Here is a 14,601-nt window from a genome sequence, read left to right as displayed (position 1 = left end):
AATCTGGAGTTGCACAGTTATAAATATTTCTGCCAGTTCTGCAGTCTTGGGATATAAGGTATTGGACCTTAGTTTTAAGAGGGACATAGATGCACTACAGAGAAAAATACCTTACAAGGATACTACAGAGAGTTAAAGAGAAAAACAAGAGTGTCAAACCTCCCTTATCATTTTCCAATAATGTTAGCCCCAGAAAGGAATTTGTCTTTGCTATGTCCCAGCCCACTGTCTATCACTATACTGAAAAACATTTTCCGTTATTTAATTTTGCTCTTCGTGTTTGCTTAAATTTTGTTGATACATTTTTTTAACATAGTTTTTTAAAAATGCTTTTATGAAACCAAATCTCTCCATCTTTCCTTTATTTATTTATTTTGCCTTTGGCCTCATGCTTAGAAAATTTTCTAGAATTCAGATTTCTATTAAAAAAAACAACAACTTGTAACTTTATGAATGTAGTGAATTCCTATTGTGTCAATTTAGCTCACTTGGAAGGATCTTTGATAGAATTCCATTTTCTGCATAGTTTCATGTCAGCTTGGCTCGGAAAGACACTGTGAGTGAGATCTGGCAGGTGGAAATGAAGCCTGGAATCTGTCTTTGGGGCGCAGAGGGTGGATGTGGGGTGCTCTGGCAGCGTAGATGCTGCCCCTGTCCAAGGATCCTCCTTCAGCTTCTCCGGGACAAGGGGCATGATTGGATTCTTCACCAAGAATCCCAGCTTCTGCAGGAAGCCTGCACCATTGAATCTAAAGGCTCAGGGTTGAGTTCAACTTGAAAAGGAATTTCAGGAGAATAATCTGTTTAAAATAACATCTGTATTCAGTAACATGGGCTATTGCTCCATTTCTTCAAGTCTTCTTTTACATATTAGAGTTTTCTTCAAACAGAGCTTTCACATCTAAAAAATGTTAATATAGTTCATTTATACTTTTTATTGTTGCTGCTGTTATAATGGGACTTTCTTCCATTATATATATACATACACACACACATATTTAAATTATTTCCATAGGTGTATAAGAATACTAATTTTGGGGGGTATATTTATCTCAGGATTAGCCATTTTTCTGAAACCTTTCATTAGTTTGAACAGTTTTTCAATTAATTCTCTTGGGTTTTCTGGTAGGGAAGCATATATGTACAAATAATGATATTTTGTACTTTCTTTCACAATATTTGTTAATGTTTTTATCTTCCATATTTTAGTAATAATCTCATACCTACAAAAACTGATTGAGACTTTTAGCAATGCAGGTTTAAAGCTTATGTAGCACAGATAAACTAGTTACTATTGGGCCTGTCTTCTTGTAAAGTTGTATAATTAATGCCAAACTGATTGTCTAGGAGATTGAACCAATTAGCAGTTGTCATTAAATCTTAATATAATGAAGTATTGTCTTAGTTTGCCAGAGCTTCTAGGACAAAAACCACACAATGGGTTTGCTTAAACAATAGGAATTAATTGGCTCATGTTTTGAGGCTAGTAGTCCAAAATCAAGATATCATCAAGGCTTGCTTTCTCCTAGAATCTCTACATTCTAGTGCTGGAGGTCGGCAATGCTTAGCTGTATTTCTGCCTCCTGTCACATGGCAATGTCCTCTCCTTTCTGTAACTTCCGAGTTTTCTTTTAAGGCTTCCAGTAATTGGGATTAAAGCCCACCCTGGCTCAGTTGTCCACACCTTAACTTAATGTAACATCTTTAAAAGGTCCTATTTATAATGGGTTGACACCAACAGGGACATGGATTAAGATTAGAACATGTGTTTTTTGGGTATAGACATTTGCACACTAATGTTCATAGTGGCCCTATTCACAACTGCCAAGAGATGGAAACAATCCAGGTGCCCATCAACAGACGAGTGGATAAACAAAATGTGGTACATACAGACAATGGAATATTATGCAGCTGTTAGATGAAATAATGTCCTGAAACATATGATGTGGATGAACCTTGAGGACATAATGCTGAGTGAAATAAATCAGGTGCAAAAGGAGATACTATATGATTTTGTTATTATGACTCTGGTAAAACCACCAGTGTTTTGGAGCAGCTAGAAGGAAAAATCTGAGTTGAGGCATGGTAGCCCAAGACAAACTCTGGGACCTGTTCTGCAGCTGCTTGTGGAAGTGTGCTTTGAAAAGTATTGCTTTTTTTTCCTTTCTTTGCTTTGTATATGTATGTTATATTTTACAACAACAACAAAAAATCGGTTTAAAAAAGTATAGGCAGCTATGGTAATTTTAGATGAAAGAAATTCCTGAAATCAAAAGTTTGAAAATGTTTAGTAACAAAGGTCACCACTACAGCAAAATTTATATTTATAATAACTTTCTACTGGATATTTTGAGAACATACACAGTTTTGATAGTTAGTCAAATGGTGTTTAAGATAGTGCTTATTATTTAGAATTTAAGAAACTCTGATACCTGAATCTGTAGATTTTTTCCTTCATTATTTTAATTTTAAATTGATTTATGAAACATATTATACAAACAAGCTTTACAATGATTATTTAGATATTTTATTTAAATATGTCTATGGATAAGCTAACTAAGAGATCCATTTTTGGTGGTTAAAGTTTTCATATGTTAATTGTAAAATCTTTTGCATCTTTATATTCTTCTAAAAGCAGGAAAATGTTTAGTAACACAGGTCATTATTATAGCAACATTGATATTTGTAATAACTTTCTACTTGATATTTTGAGAATATTCACAGTTTTGACAATTGATCAAATGGTAATTGTTGGTGTTTAATACTTAGAATTTAAGAAACTCTGCTATATGAATTTGTAGTTTTTCCTTGTTGCCTTAATTTTTCTTCTCTTTAAAAAATTTTTATTATATAGTATAACATATATAAAAAGCAAAGAAATAAAAAAGCAATAGTTTTCAAAGCACTCTTCAACAAGTGGTTACAGGACAGGTCCCAGAGTTTGTCATGGGCTACCATGCAATCTCATGTTTTTCCTTCTCGCTGCTCCATAATATAGGAGGCTAGAAGGCTTAAATACTTTTTTGTCATTACCATCAACTTTTTTTGGGAACAATAACATATGTACCAAAAAGCTATAAATTCACAAGCACAGCACCACAATTAGTTGTAGAACATAATTCAGGCTTTGACATGGGTTACAATTTCACAATTTTAGGCTTTTTCTTCTAGCTGCTCTAAAATACTGGAGACTAAAAAAGACATCAATTTAATGATTCAGCATTCATATTCATTTGTAAGTCCTATCTTCTGTGTATAATTCCACCATTACCTTTGATCTTTCCATACCTCTCTTTGGGGTTGTTTGGGCTATGGCAATTCTAAATTTTTGATATCGGAAGGGACTGTCACTAATATGGGGTAGGGAGGTGGAACTATCTGATGTTCTGGAGATGCTGGGCTTATCTGGCCAGGGACCCATCTGGAGCTTGTAGGTTTCTGGAAAGTTACTCTAGTGCTTGGAACCCTTGTGGAATCTTATATATTGCCCTAGGTGTTCTTTAGGATTGGCTGGAGTGGTCCTAGTTGGGGGTTGGCAGGTTATGATAGGTAGCAAGGTCTACCCAAAGCTTGTGTAAGAGCAACCTCCAGAGTAGCCTCTCGACTCTATTTGAACTCTCTCTGCCACTGATACTTTATTAATTATACTTCTTTTCCCCCTTTCAGTCAGGATGGAATTGTTGCTCCCATGGTGCCAGGTCTGGATTTATCCCTGGGAGTCAACTCCCACATTGCCAGGGAGACTTTCACCCCTGGTGTAATGTCCCACAAAGGGGGAAGGGCAAGGATTTCACTTGCAGAGTTGGGCTTAGAGAGAGACAGGCCACATCTGAGCAACAACAGAGGTCCTCCAGAAGTAACTCTTAGGCATGCCTATAGGTAGTCTAAGCTTCTCCACTACCTACATAAGCTTCACAAGAGTAAGTCTCATGATCGAGGGCATGGCCTATTGATTTGGGTATCCCTAAAGTTTGACACAGGAGCAGGGGATTCCCTGATGGTAAGGTTTAATAGTTTCATATTCTTTCTCCCCTCCTTCAGGGGAGATACTTTTTGATCAAAAAGTGCCAATACTTTTTGATTATCTGCTTAATATACTCTAGGATGTTTCTAGGCATTACAATAATCTATATAGGAATAAAGGACCTCTTTCTTATTCCATGCTTCCTGTGTTTCAATTGTTCAAATGAGTTATACAGATAGGTTGAATTAGAGTATGCACTGCAGAAAATTTCAGTTCCAGATCAAATAAACCTTTCTTCCATTGGTCTCAAAGAGTATGGGTGGTTCTAAAATGTATTCACTGTCTTCCTTACCCCTAAGTTCTGAATTACTTTAACCCCAACCTGTTAGCTTTGTTCTTATCTGTAAATATTAGGTTATATATATATATATATATATATATATATATATATATATATATATATATATATATATAAAACAACCTCTCAAAATCCAGAAATAATAATCACCACTCTGGCTTGTTGCCTTAATTTTAAATTAGTTTGTGAAAATTCTTGTGCAAACATAGGTTTTACAATGACTATTTGAATACCTTATTTAAATATGCCTATGGATAAGCTAACTAAAATATCCATTTTTTGGATAGTGTTTGTATTTTTAAATAAAAATATTTAAAAAGAAAAGAATTCAACTATAGCAGTTAACTAATTCTTGGATTTTATAATCATTTGCATTTAAATTCCATGATGAAATCGTGTCTTGAAACAGGTATCATGAAACAGTGACAAGAGAAACAGACATTAACGAAAGCCACAGTTGACTTATTTCTCAGGTGCCCTGGCTTGGAAGGGTCTTGGGAGCCAGGTTTTCATGCAGGAGAAGGTGAGGTTGGCCCCGTACTGAGGGTGAGAGGCAGAGGAGATTGATTGGGGGTTTCTGAAGATTCAGCTGTGTGTGTGTGTGTGTGTGTGTGTGTGTGTGTGTGTGTGTGTGTGTGTAGGGTGAGTGTTGACAGTGGACAGGGGCTAGTCTCCTGTTAATTGCAAAATAACAGATCACATTACATGTCTCTCCCTCCCTTTCCTTCTGCCTGTTCCATGTTACCTTGCAGTGTGGGAGCAGCTTGGGTGGTAATTAGACTGTCTCTGCCCACACTCAGAACTACTACAGGGGGACCCAGCTATCATATGACCCTTGTTTAGATTTCGCCCATGTGGGATTTGAGGCTGATGCATTCTAATGGACAAGTCATGAACTCTCTTGGGAGGAGATCTTTGTCCTGCCTTGATCCCAGCTGAGGAGTAGTTTTCACTCTGCCCTCCACAAATGACTCTCACTCAGACATCCTCTACAGAGAAGCCGCAGCTCACCACAATAAACCTTTATCCAAAAAGGAGGGATATTTTTAATTGATGTAGTCCCCCCGCCCCCACCCCAAAAACCAGACTGTAGTCTCAGTGTTTTCACTGTCAGCCTCTCTTAGCCTCAGCTGTACTGGGGAGAAGCAGGATCTGTTTTCTTTGTCTGAATTATTTAACAATAAATGTGTTAGAGAAGACTTTTGCCAAGTGATCAATCTCTTAGGTAATTTTGCCTGTAATAATTGGTTCGGGGGAAAAATGTAGAACTTATTCAAAAAGTACATTTAGGAAATACATTGGAAAATTTAAAAGGAAATTCTTCTGTGGTTTATTTGGTGTTATTTGTAAATAGCTACATCTGGCTCTGAGTATCATTGTAAACTGGGTAGAGGTCTTTTTGGAGTTACCCAAGAGTTTGGAAGCAGGAAGCAGGCCAATCATTCATATGCATCCAGCTCAGTTCTTATAACACCAAGGTCAAACTTATATTGCTTTATCTGCCTTCTTCTCCTTCCAGGTACTCAGTTTTAGGGGGACACCCAGTTTCTTCTTATCCTAAGCAAAAATAATGGGAAAGATGGTGGAGGGTGATGCTAATTCACAGCAGCGATTGAAATGTGGTGGAGCTTCAGATACGAGGGAGAGAGAGGGCTGGGAATTTCTCAGAACCTCTAACTCTGTGTGGGTTCTGTCCACAGGTGGGGTCCACCATGAATGCAGAGGCAACTGAAGGAATGGTACTTTTCCCCCATGATTGTGGCACCCTGTTGGGGAACTCAAGGACATATTTGGTACCCATCTCCCAGCCCTTGCTTATCCCCATCTTTCCCCCTCTTGCATATTTGTGTGCAGGTATTTTTCCCCTTTTTGCATGTTTGTGTGCAAGTGTTTGTTGAATTTCCCCTCTTGCTTTTTTTTTTTTTTTTTTTTTGCATGCAGGGATTTGTTATGTTTCCACTTGTGCTTGTTTACATGCAGGTGCTTGGTATTTTCTATTTTGCAAGAGACTTTAGGGAGTCAGGGAACCATTAAATCTTAATCAGCCCCAGTTGCTTGCCAGGGCATGAAGTTTTCTCAATGGATGGAGAGCCCCTCCCCTTGGACTGTAGGAAAGCTCAGCATTTAGTTGGTGCACGGGTTCCTCATCCCTGACACAAAGGGAAATATGCAGAGTGGACTCCCACTGACACTGATCTGAGGTTGGATCTTCCTCCAGACTCTTTTGGACCCTTTGTGCTGTGCAAACAATGAAGTAGCCATTTGCTGGGAATCTCTGTCGTGCTAACTCCTGGTTCTGTGAACATGACCTTTTGAAGACATTAGATAAGATGAGGACAATTTGGATTAGGGTAGCCATTGAATGAACATGACTGCACACAGACAGACTGTCAGAGGGAAGAATGCATGTAATGACAGGTAAAGATTGACACCTAAGGATTGCCAGCAAACCATTAGAAGTTAGGGAGAGGCAAAGAAGGGTTCTTCCCTTCGAATTTTGGTTTTGTAGCTTCTAGCAGTGTGAGACAATAAGTTCTGTTGTTTTAAGCCAATAAGTTTCTGTGCTTTGTTACACAGCATTAGCAGAATGAAACAGGATTGTAACAGGCATGCTGGATAAAGGTCTTCAACTCTAGGCCACATGAGCAAGTGTACCGTATGCCACATGAAAAGCCCTGCCTGTGGGTAAACAAGAAGCTTGTGTGCACATGTGTGTGCATGCTTGCACTCACACATGTACATGTTTACACTCCTCAACTGCTTCAAGAAGCATCTGTCAAGAACCTCTTAAGGAATCACTTGAATTCACCTTTAAGCTAGGGAGTTTGAGGTGCCCCAACCCCAAAGCATAAACAATGTGCTTTTCAAAAGTCATTTTAAAACCATTAACACTAGAGAAGGACAGTCCTGTAGAGAAAACAAATATTTTATTTTCTTATAGAGCAAGGACAGACATTAATCTGACTAAGTAGAATGGAAACCCTCAACATCCTCCAATATGCTTTGGGAGCACATTAAGAATATTTCCTTCCTTATTTTCTTATTCATCATTTGGATGTTTCATATTATCTAAGTGCTGTTTATGTGGCTTAGTTTGCCGGGGCTGCTTTGAAAAATACCACACACTGTTCGGCTCAAACAACAGGAATGCATTGTCTCACAGCTTTGGCGAAGAAAAGCTCAAAATCAATAAGCATCGGTAGGCCATGCTTTCTCCCACCATCTCTAGCTTTCTGGTTCTGGTTTGCACCAATCCTCAGGGCTCCTTTGCTTGCATTGCAGTCTCTGGCTTCCTCTGATTTCTGGCTTCATTGACATCTGTTCTATTTCCGTGCCCAATTTCCTTTGCTTATAAGGACTTCAGCTCTATTGAATTAGGGTCCACCCTGATTCAATTTGGCCTTATCTAAATGGTGTCTCTAAGGACCCTACTTTAACCCATACCTTAACACTTATTATCGTAACATCTTCAATGGTCTTTTACAGTGAGTTCATGCCCACGGGACTGAACATATCTTTTGTGGGGGATATAGTTCAACAATCACCAACTTTACAGTTTTAACGTCTCTTGGCTGTCATACCATATTTATTTTAAAAATTAAAGGATTAGTATAATTAAAGCAATTTGGACTCAATTATACATTAACCTAGCACTATATTACTCATTGAAATAAGAAGCCCCTTCTTGGGTTGTCTCCCACGGCAAAGAAAATACACAAAGCCCAGGGTTAGGCTAGGTATGTTTTCCCAATTCGGTTCATACTACTGAGAACTGTTTCTCAGGCTGGTTTAAAGGCATCAAACCTGGCAGCTTTCAGTAATAAAACAGAACAGTAAATACAACCAACACCTTTGTATCTCTCATTTTTCCCCAGGCACTGTCTCAAACACTTATAAACTAAAAAATTATCTGGTCCTTACAGCCAGCCTATGAGGTCTGTGTGAATATTATTATTTCTACTTTATAGAGCAAGAAATAGAGGCATTAAAAGGTGAAATGATTGTGTTACGATCACATGCAAACTAGGAAGTGTGGGAGCTGAGCTCAAACTCCTTGGAGTCCACATTGTAAACCATTACACTATCCTGCCATGAAAGTAGAAAGGGCTTTGAAACAACTACCATAACAATAAATTCAGAGTGTTAGTCAAACATAAATTGGTTTCCATTTGGAAATCAATTTAAAAGCCTTATATTTGGTTTTCGCATTTTTAAAATTTATTCAGCCAGTACTTACTAATGCAACCATAAGCCACCCATTCCCATGAAGTCTCTGGAAACAAAAGCCTCTTTTCATGGAGCATTTTAATGCAGAAAAAGCCAGACTGGGAGTAAAACATGCTTGAGATAAAACCGTATTTTGAGCGCATTCAGTTTTCACAGGAAGAATGGTCTTATAAGTATATTAGTTATTTTTAAATCAATGAAAAAGTTCATTAAAAATGAAATAGTTCTTAACCTTCACATGGAACTACTTCATCTCAAGGTAGAAAGAACTGCAGTAAGGTTTTATTTGGATGAAGCAGAATTTAACTTCTCAGTGGGGTTTGGGAGGAAGCATCAATAACCACACATGTTTACCAAATCAGAAAATGCAGAATATTTTTAGTTGAGTTAGGAAAGCATAAGAATATCAATTCCCTTGAAAAGGAAGGAAACAAGCACTTATTATTATCCAGAGTCTTTATAAAGCATAAGAAAGTGTTCTAGAAAAGGGGGAAGAGGCAGGAGCTGGAGACTTACCCATAGGAAAAGATAGCAACCAACTGCAGGATGCGTCCATGTTCTAAGATCTGTGGAAGGCAGAAAAGAAGGGGGAGGTGAGGCTGTAAACAAGAAGGAAAAAAGAAGCCACAGAGAAGCACATCCACTGAAAACACCGTTCCATCAAATTAGTGATTTTTAAAAAAATTTCAAAAGTGATGATCACTTCCAAAGATAATTTGATCTACCAGGAAGCAGAAAAGCAGAGAGCTGATTGACATGAAGCTTAGAGTGCTGAGCAGAAAGAAAAAATATATGCTGATGTACTTGTTCTTATTATTTTGTCTGGGGATGAGGATTAGAGAACCAGAAATACAAAAAATACCCAAATTTTCTAAACAAAAAGAAATTCTATTCTTGTAGCTTACATTCTTAGAATTTCAGAAAATATTCGAATATATAAGAGATCTTCCTCAAGAAGCATAAATATGCATTTAGATTATTCATAGCTTTATTAATCTGATCTCTGAGGATTTGTTACCAGACTCTCTGGCTCCCTAACAAAGTCTATTGGGTGACCATAATAAGCTATTATTTCTAAATTACTCAATAAGTAATATAGTAGCATGGATAAAAATATAACGTTAAACAGAGAAATAAAATAATGGGAACAAAGAGATTACTATGTTATTGATTTTTAATACATTTGGAGATAAAATAAAAACATTTCATTCACATGGAACTACTTCATCTCAAGGTAGAAAGAACTGCATGGAAGCCACAAAATCAGTGAGACCCTTAAGTCGGACACCTTATGGAAAGAATTCACATTAGAAATTTCAAGAGCTCTGTAATTGATGGATTGCCAAAAAGGTGACGTCGTTCTCACTGGGGTCAATGCTAGGGGAGGTGACCCTGCAGCAAGGTTGTGAGCATACGGCCCCACAGCCGACGTCTTAGAATAATAAAGAGGGTGAGCTGCAGTATAAGACCAGGGCAGACCCAATTCTGGGACTTGCTGGCTGATACTGCTGAATTCTTCTGTTTATGAGGCTTGTTTTTTTTTCCAAAGTAGTACTTTAAGATTTCTTAATGCTGAATCTTTATTGAATAGCAGTAAAGCAGACGAGGAAGAAAGGGCACAAAAGCAGTTGACAAAAGGAGAGATTTGTGTGTTTCTTGTAGTCACAGGTGGGATTCCTATAAATGTTTCTGTGAATGTGTCCGTGCGGTGGGCACATTGAGAGCTGGAGTCTCTGAGCAGACTGAACAATTCCAGAGCGCTGCAGGGACATAGAAAACCATTAGCAAAAGCTTATCTCCTTTCTCTAATGGAAGAATCTGCCGCTCTGCCACCCAGGGCAACTATTATCTGTGTGAGTGTTACTATATTTAATGGCTATTTTGTGGTCTACATTTTTATTTGTCTTCTCAGCAACACTAAACGATGTTGAATATTTCCTCTTTCCTAAAAGGCTCTCCTCCTTTGGCTTCCATAGTAATGTACTCTGCCAGATTTCCCCCTTTCCAGATATTTTCCCTCAGTCTCCTTTGCCATATCATGTTCCTCTCCCTATCTCTGAGATGTAGCTTTACATCTGTTCTTTGCACCCTTCTTTTCTCATGTCTTATGTTCTCCCTGGTAGATCTTATCTCTTCCCATAGCTTCAGTTATCATTTCTTTCACTCCTTCTCTCTCTCTCTTTTTCTATCACTAGTCCATAATGTATATGCAGAATTATCTACTCAAAATCTTCTCTTCGATGTCCCATAGATGCCTCAAATGAGCATGTCTAAAACAGATCTCATTATCTCTACTCCTCTGTTACAAACTTGACCCTCCTCTTTTGTTTCTTCACTTAATAAATTGTGTGCTCTCCACCTTGTAGCCCAAACTAGCACTTACAGCAATATTCTTCACACATATTCTTACTCCCAACATTCAACCAATCACAAAACCCTGGTGCTTCCATGTCCTTGGTATCTCTCCAATCTACTCATTCTTTGCATTCTCACTGGTCCTACCTTAGATAAATCTACTACCCTATCTCCCATGGCTTATTGCAACAGCCTTCTAAGCCCAGGCCCAAGCCCTCCTTAATGTCCCTCCACAATCTATTCTCCACATGTGATCTTTCTAAAATGCAGATTTGATCATGCCTTCAATTCTCTACTGTAGATACTTCTCAAGACAAAGAGCAGGCTCCTTGGAACATGCTGTACAAGATTTTTCATTAGCTGAACCCTGCCCACCTCCCTAGTCTTGTCTTTTACTCCATTATTATTGCCTCCGCCCTTTATGCTCCAGCACTTTTGCACTATCCCCTGTGTCCTTTGAACATAGTTATTTTAAGCTATTTTGGTGAAATATTCCTTGAATATCCTTGCCCTTGCTTAGGTTGCATGCTCCTCCTATGTGCTTGTACAGTGTCAGACAGCTCTTCTCTCCTTCCTACCTACCACACTGAAACTATGTGCTTACTTGCTTGCCTGTATCTCCCACTGAAATCTAAACTTTGGAGATCATGTTTTATCAACCATTTTGCCCTAGAACTTATAACATAGTTGGCAGTGTAAATATATACACCAATTAATGAATTGTGATGAGTTCTGTGAATGTTAAAGATAAAACTATGTCCAAAAAGGCAGTGACTGTCAGGTGTGCCAGTATTTTCTTGCCTAATTTTTTCTTTTATCTCCAGCGAGTTTTTCTTACTGTCTCTGTCCTCCATTTTCAACTTTGATCCCAGTCTAGATCACAATATATTTTGCTTGGTGAAAGGGTGGAAATCTAGACTTCTTAATACTTTCAAATATTGCTGGAATCCCCAAACCTTATTGACAGCCTATCTCTTTTGCCACTGTACTATCATGTTTTTCCTTCCCATTTAGTCTTTCCTCAATTTATCTGTAAAAGAGAAGAAGGTGGAGTGGTGCGGTTCTCAGACACTGTTTCCTGAGTAAGTTTACTTGCCTACCCTCTTTGCCTACATATCCATAAAGGCGACAGATTACACATGTTACTCTATATAAGTTAATTTTATCATTCAGAATTTCCATTTGATTGCTAAGCCAGGATGCCAAGGTATTTTTATTTTATATTATTAGTTATTAGAGCTTTTAGCAACTTGTGCTGTCTATTTCATCTTGGGGCCATTTAATAATACATGGCCTCTGCCTTTGTCAGGGCCCTAGACCTGTGTTTAGATTTGTAAGGTAATAAGTTCAAGGAAAACTCAGCTGAGGTCTTTGTACTCAAATCACTCTGCTTCAGTGTTTATACTTTATATTAAACATGTCTATAATATTATACATTTTATACTTTTACACTTTTGTAAGGTTATGTTGACAAGGCATGCCATGTCTGTACCTTTGAAAGTGGTACTTATTTCCTCCTATGTAGAATAAATAGACTTTCTATAACATCTTAATATGTTTAATTAGTTTTGACACATTAAAATTTATCCCTTAATTGAATAAATAAATATTTGGAAACTATGGGTCTCATAGTGATTATAATTCTTTTATTTTTTTGATAAAACCTTTCCAACAGAAATGAAGGATGTCAAATTCAGTTTATAAACTAGGCAAACATTATCTGCTAAAGGTCTATAATATTTCAAAGTATAGCTGTATCAGAGTAATGCTGCACACAGTGTACTCATTTTAAATTTGTAATCCTCCACATCGGCATTAGATTTCTTCCTCTTTATTACATTCTCATGTAATGTAAATAGAGATTACCTCAATATCTACTGTTTTTACAAACAAAATATTTCACATTGTAACTGAGAAGTTTGGATTTAACAAATGATTATGATTATTAATCATTACATAGATTTTTTTTTTACTTTCTAGTATATTAGAATAGCCAGAGGGAAATGCCTCTGAAATTACTGAACTGTAACCCAGCTGCTTTGATCTTTGATAATGCTTATAAGGCATTACAATCATTAGCCTTTATGTTATGATTATAAAAACCTTGTGACTGGCCCTTATTTTTACCCCCAAACCCGTCATTTAACTTTTGAGTCTTATAATCACAAAAGATAGGCCCTAATATTTATTAATGAAAGAACTTGAGTCATCCCAGAATTAACCCATCCCAATTTTTAAGCTATCTTGCTAGACAAAGCTGAATCTAACAAAAATTGGCCAACCTGAGATGTGCAGTAGGCTAAACTTTAACCTACAAGTGACCTATTCCTCATTATAATAGTAAAAATCACACCAATCATCATATTAAGGTCACCATTTCCTTTCATATGTTCTGTGACTAAGCATGGAATCAATCTGTGCATGCGCAATAATTAGATCACCTCTAATTACATCATATAGTGCCATTGTCCTCATTATCTCAAACTCTACCCATCTTTTTGATATTATAGAACTATCATCTGTAGTTAGGGGGACAAATTTTGGGGCCAATAGGCTGTTTGATCTCATGCTTTGTGAATAGTAGTAAACTCTTTCTTTCTTTGAAACTCCAGTACTGTAGATTGGCTATTACGTATATCTGGCAGAGATGCATTTGTTCACTATCAAACTTATCTACAAGAACATGGTCCCTATATTTTGCATGTACAATCTAGAATAAAATGGAACAAGTCTTTCTTGGGTTTATTGTCAGAACATTTGTATTAAGCTATTTTTTAAGGGTTTTCCGGGGCACTGCCTTTCTGTTTCTCAGGAATAGACCCTCCAAGTTCTTCTCCAAGGTCTTCTGCTCAGCCTCCTTGATATCTGTCATTCTATCAGGTCCTGGAAAGGTCCCTTCTTTGCTTTGGAGAATTCTCCTGCATGTGTGACCATTGCTGCTGGTACCACTCAGGTCTCTGGGTGGTGGTGGGAGGATGGGTAGTGGGGAGGAGGAAGGCTTTTTTTAATACTACCTCATCTCAGATTTTCACTTCTGGGATGGTTGGGTAAGCTCTGACTGGACCCACAGATAACAATTTTAAACATTTAACAAACATTCAACAACAGTGAAGACAATGACTTCATGGCCCTGGTAATGAAAAAAAAGCAGGCAGATTCTGGTATCTGGGAGAAGGGAAGAGCTTGGAGCAAGTTACCCATTTTACATGGCTTTTGGCCAGAGGACAAGATGAAGTTGATGCTGTACTGGGTGGCTAAACTCTGATGAAAAACTGGCAAGCTTTCTGGTCTTATGAATCAGAAGACAGGTCTGCTAAAGAAAGCTACTGGAAAGTGAACAAGTAGAAAGGGGGTCCCAGAAAACAGAGAGAAGATACTCCAAATCTGTATATAAATTCTTCCCAAATCTGGATGATCCACAAAACATGTGCATGACACCTATTCAAAAGCTGCTCAGATAAAAGAACTGACCTGGGATTTGACCTGTGGTTTGCAGTTCATGTTCAACCAAGTAAAATTCTTGATAAAACAAACAAAAATCCTCTTCAGAAAACTAGAACAGAATCCAAAGTCTCCACAATATAAGACTTCAATGCCCTGGATAAATACAAAATTATTCAACATATTTAGAATTCACTACCAAAGATTTAAAAACAGCTATTATCACTATGCTCAATGATGTAAAGCAAAATATGTT

The sequence above is a fragment of the Tamandua tetradactyla genome, chromosome 25, assembly GCF_023851605.1.
Source record: "Tamandua tetradactyla isolate mTamTet1 chromosome 25, mTamTet1.pri, whole genome shotgun sequence".
Classification (NCBI taxonomy): domain Eukaryota; kingdom Metazoa; phylum Chordata; class Mammalia; order Pilosa; family Myrmecophagidae; genus Tamandua; species Tamandua tetradactyla.
The sequence above is the reverse complement of the archived record's forward strand: the minus strand, read 5'-3'. Positions refer to the sequence as shown.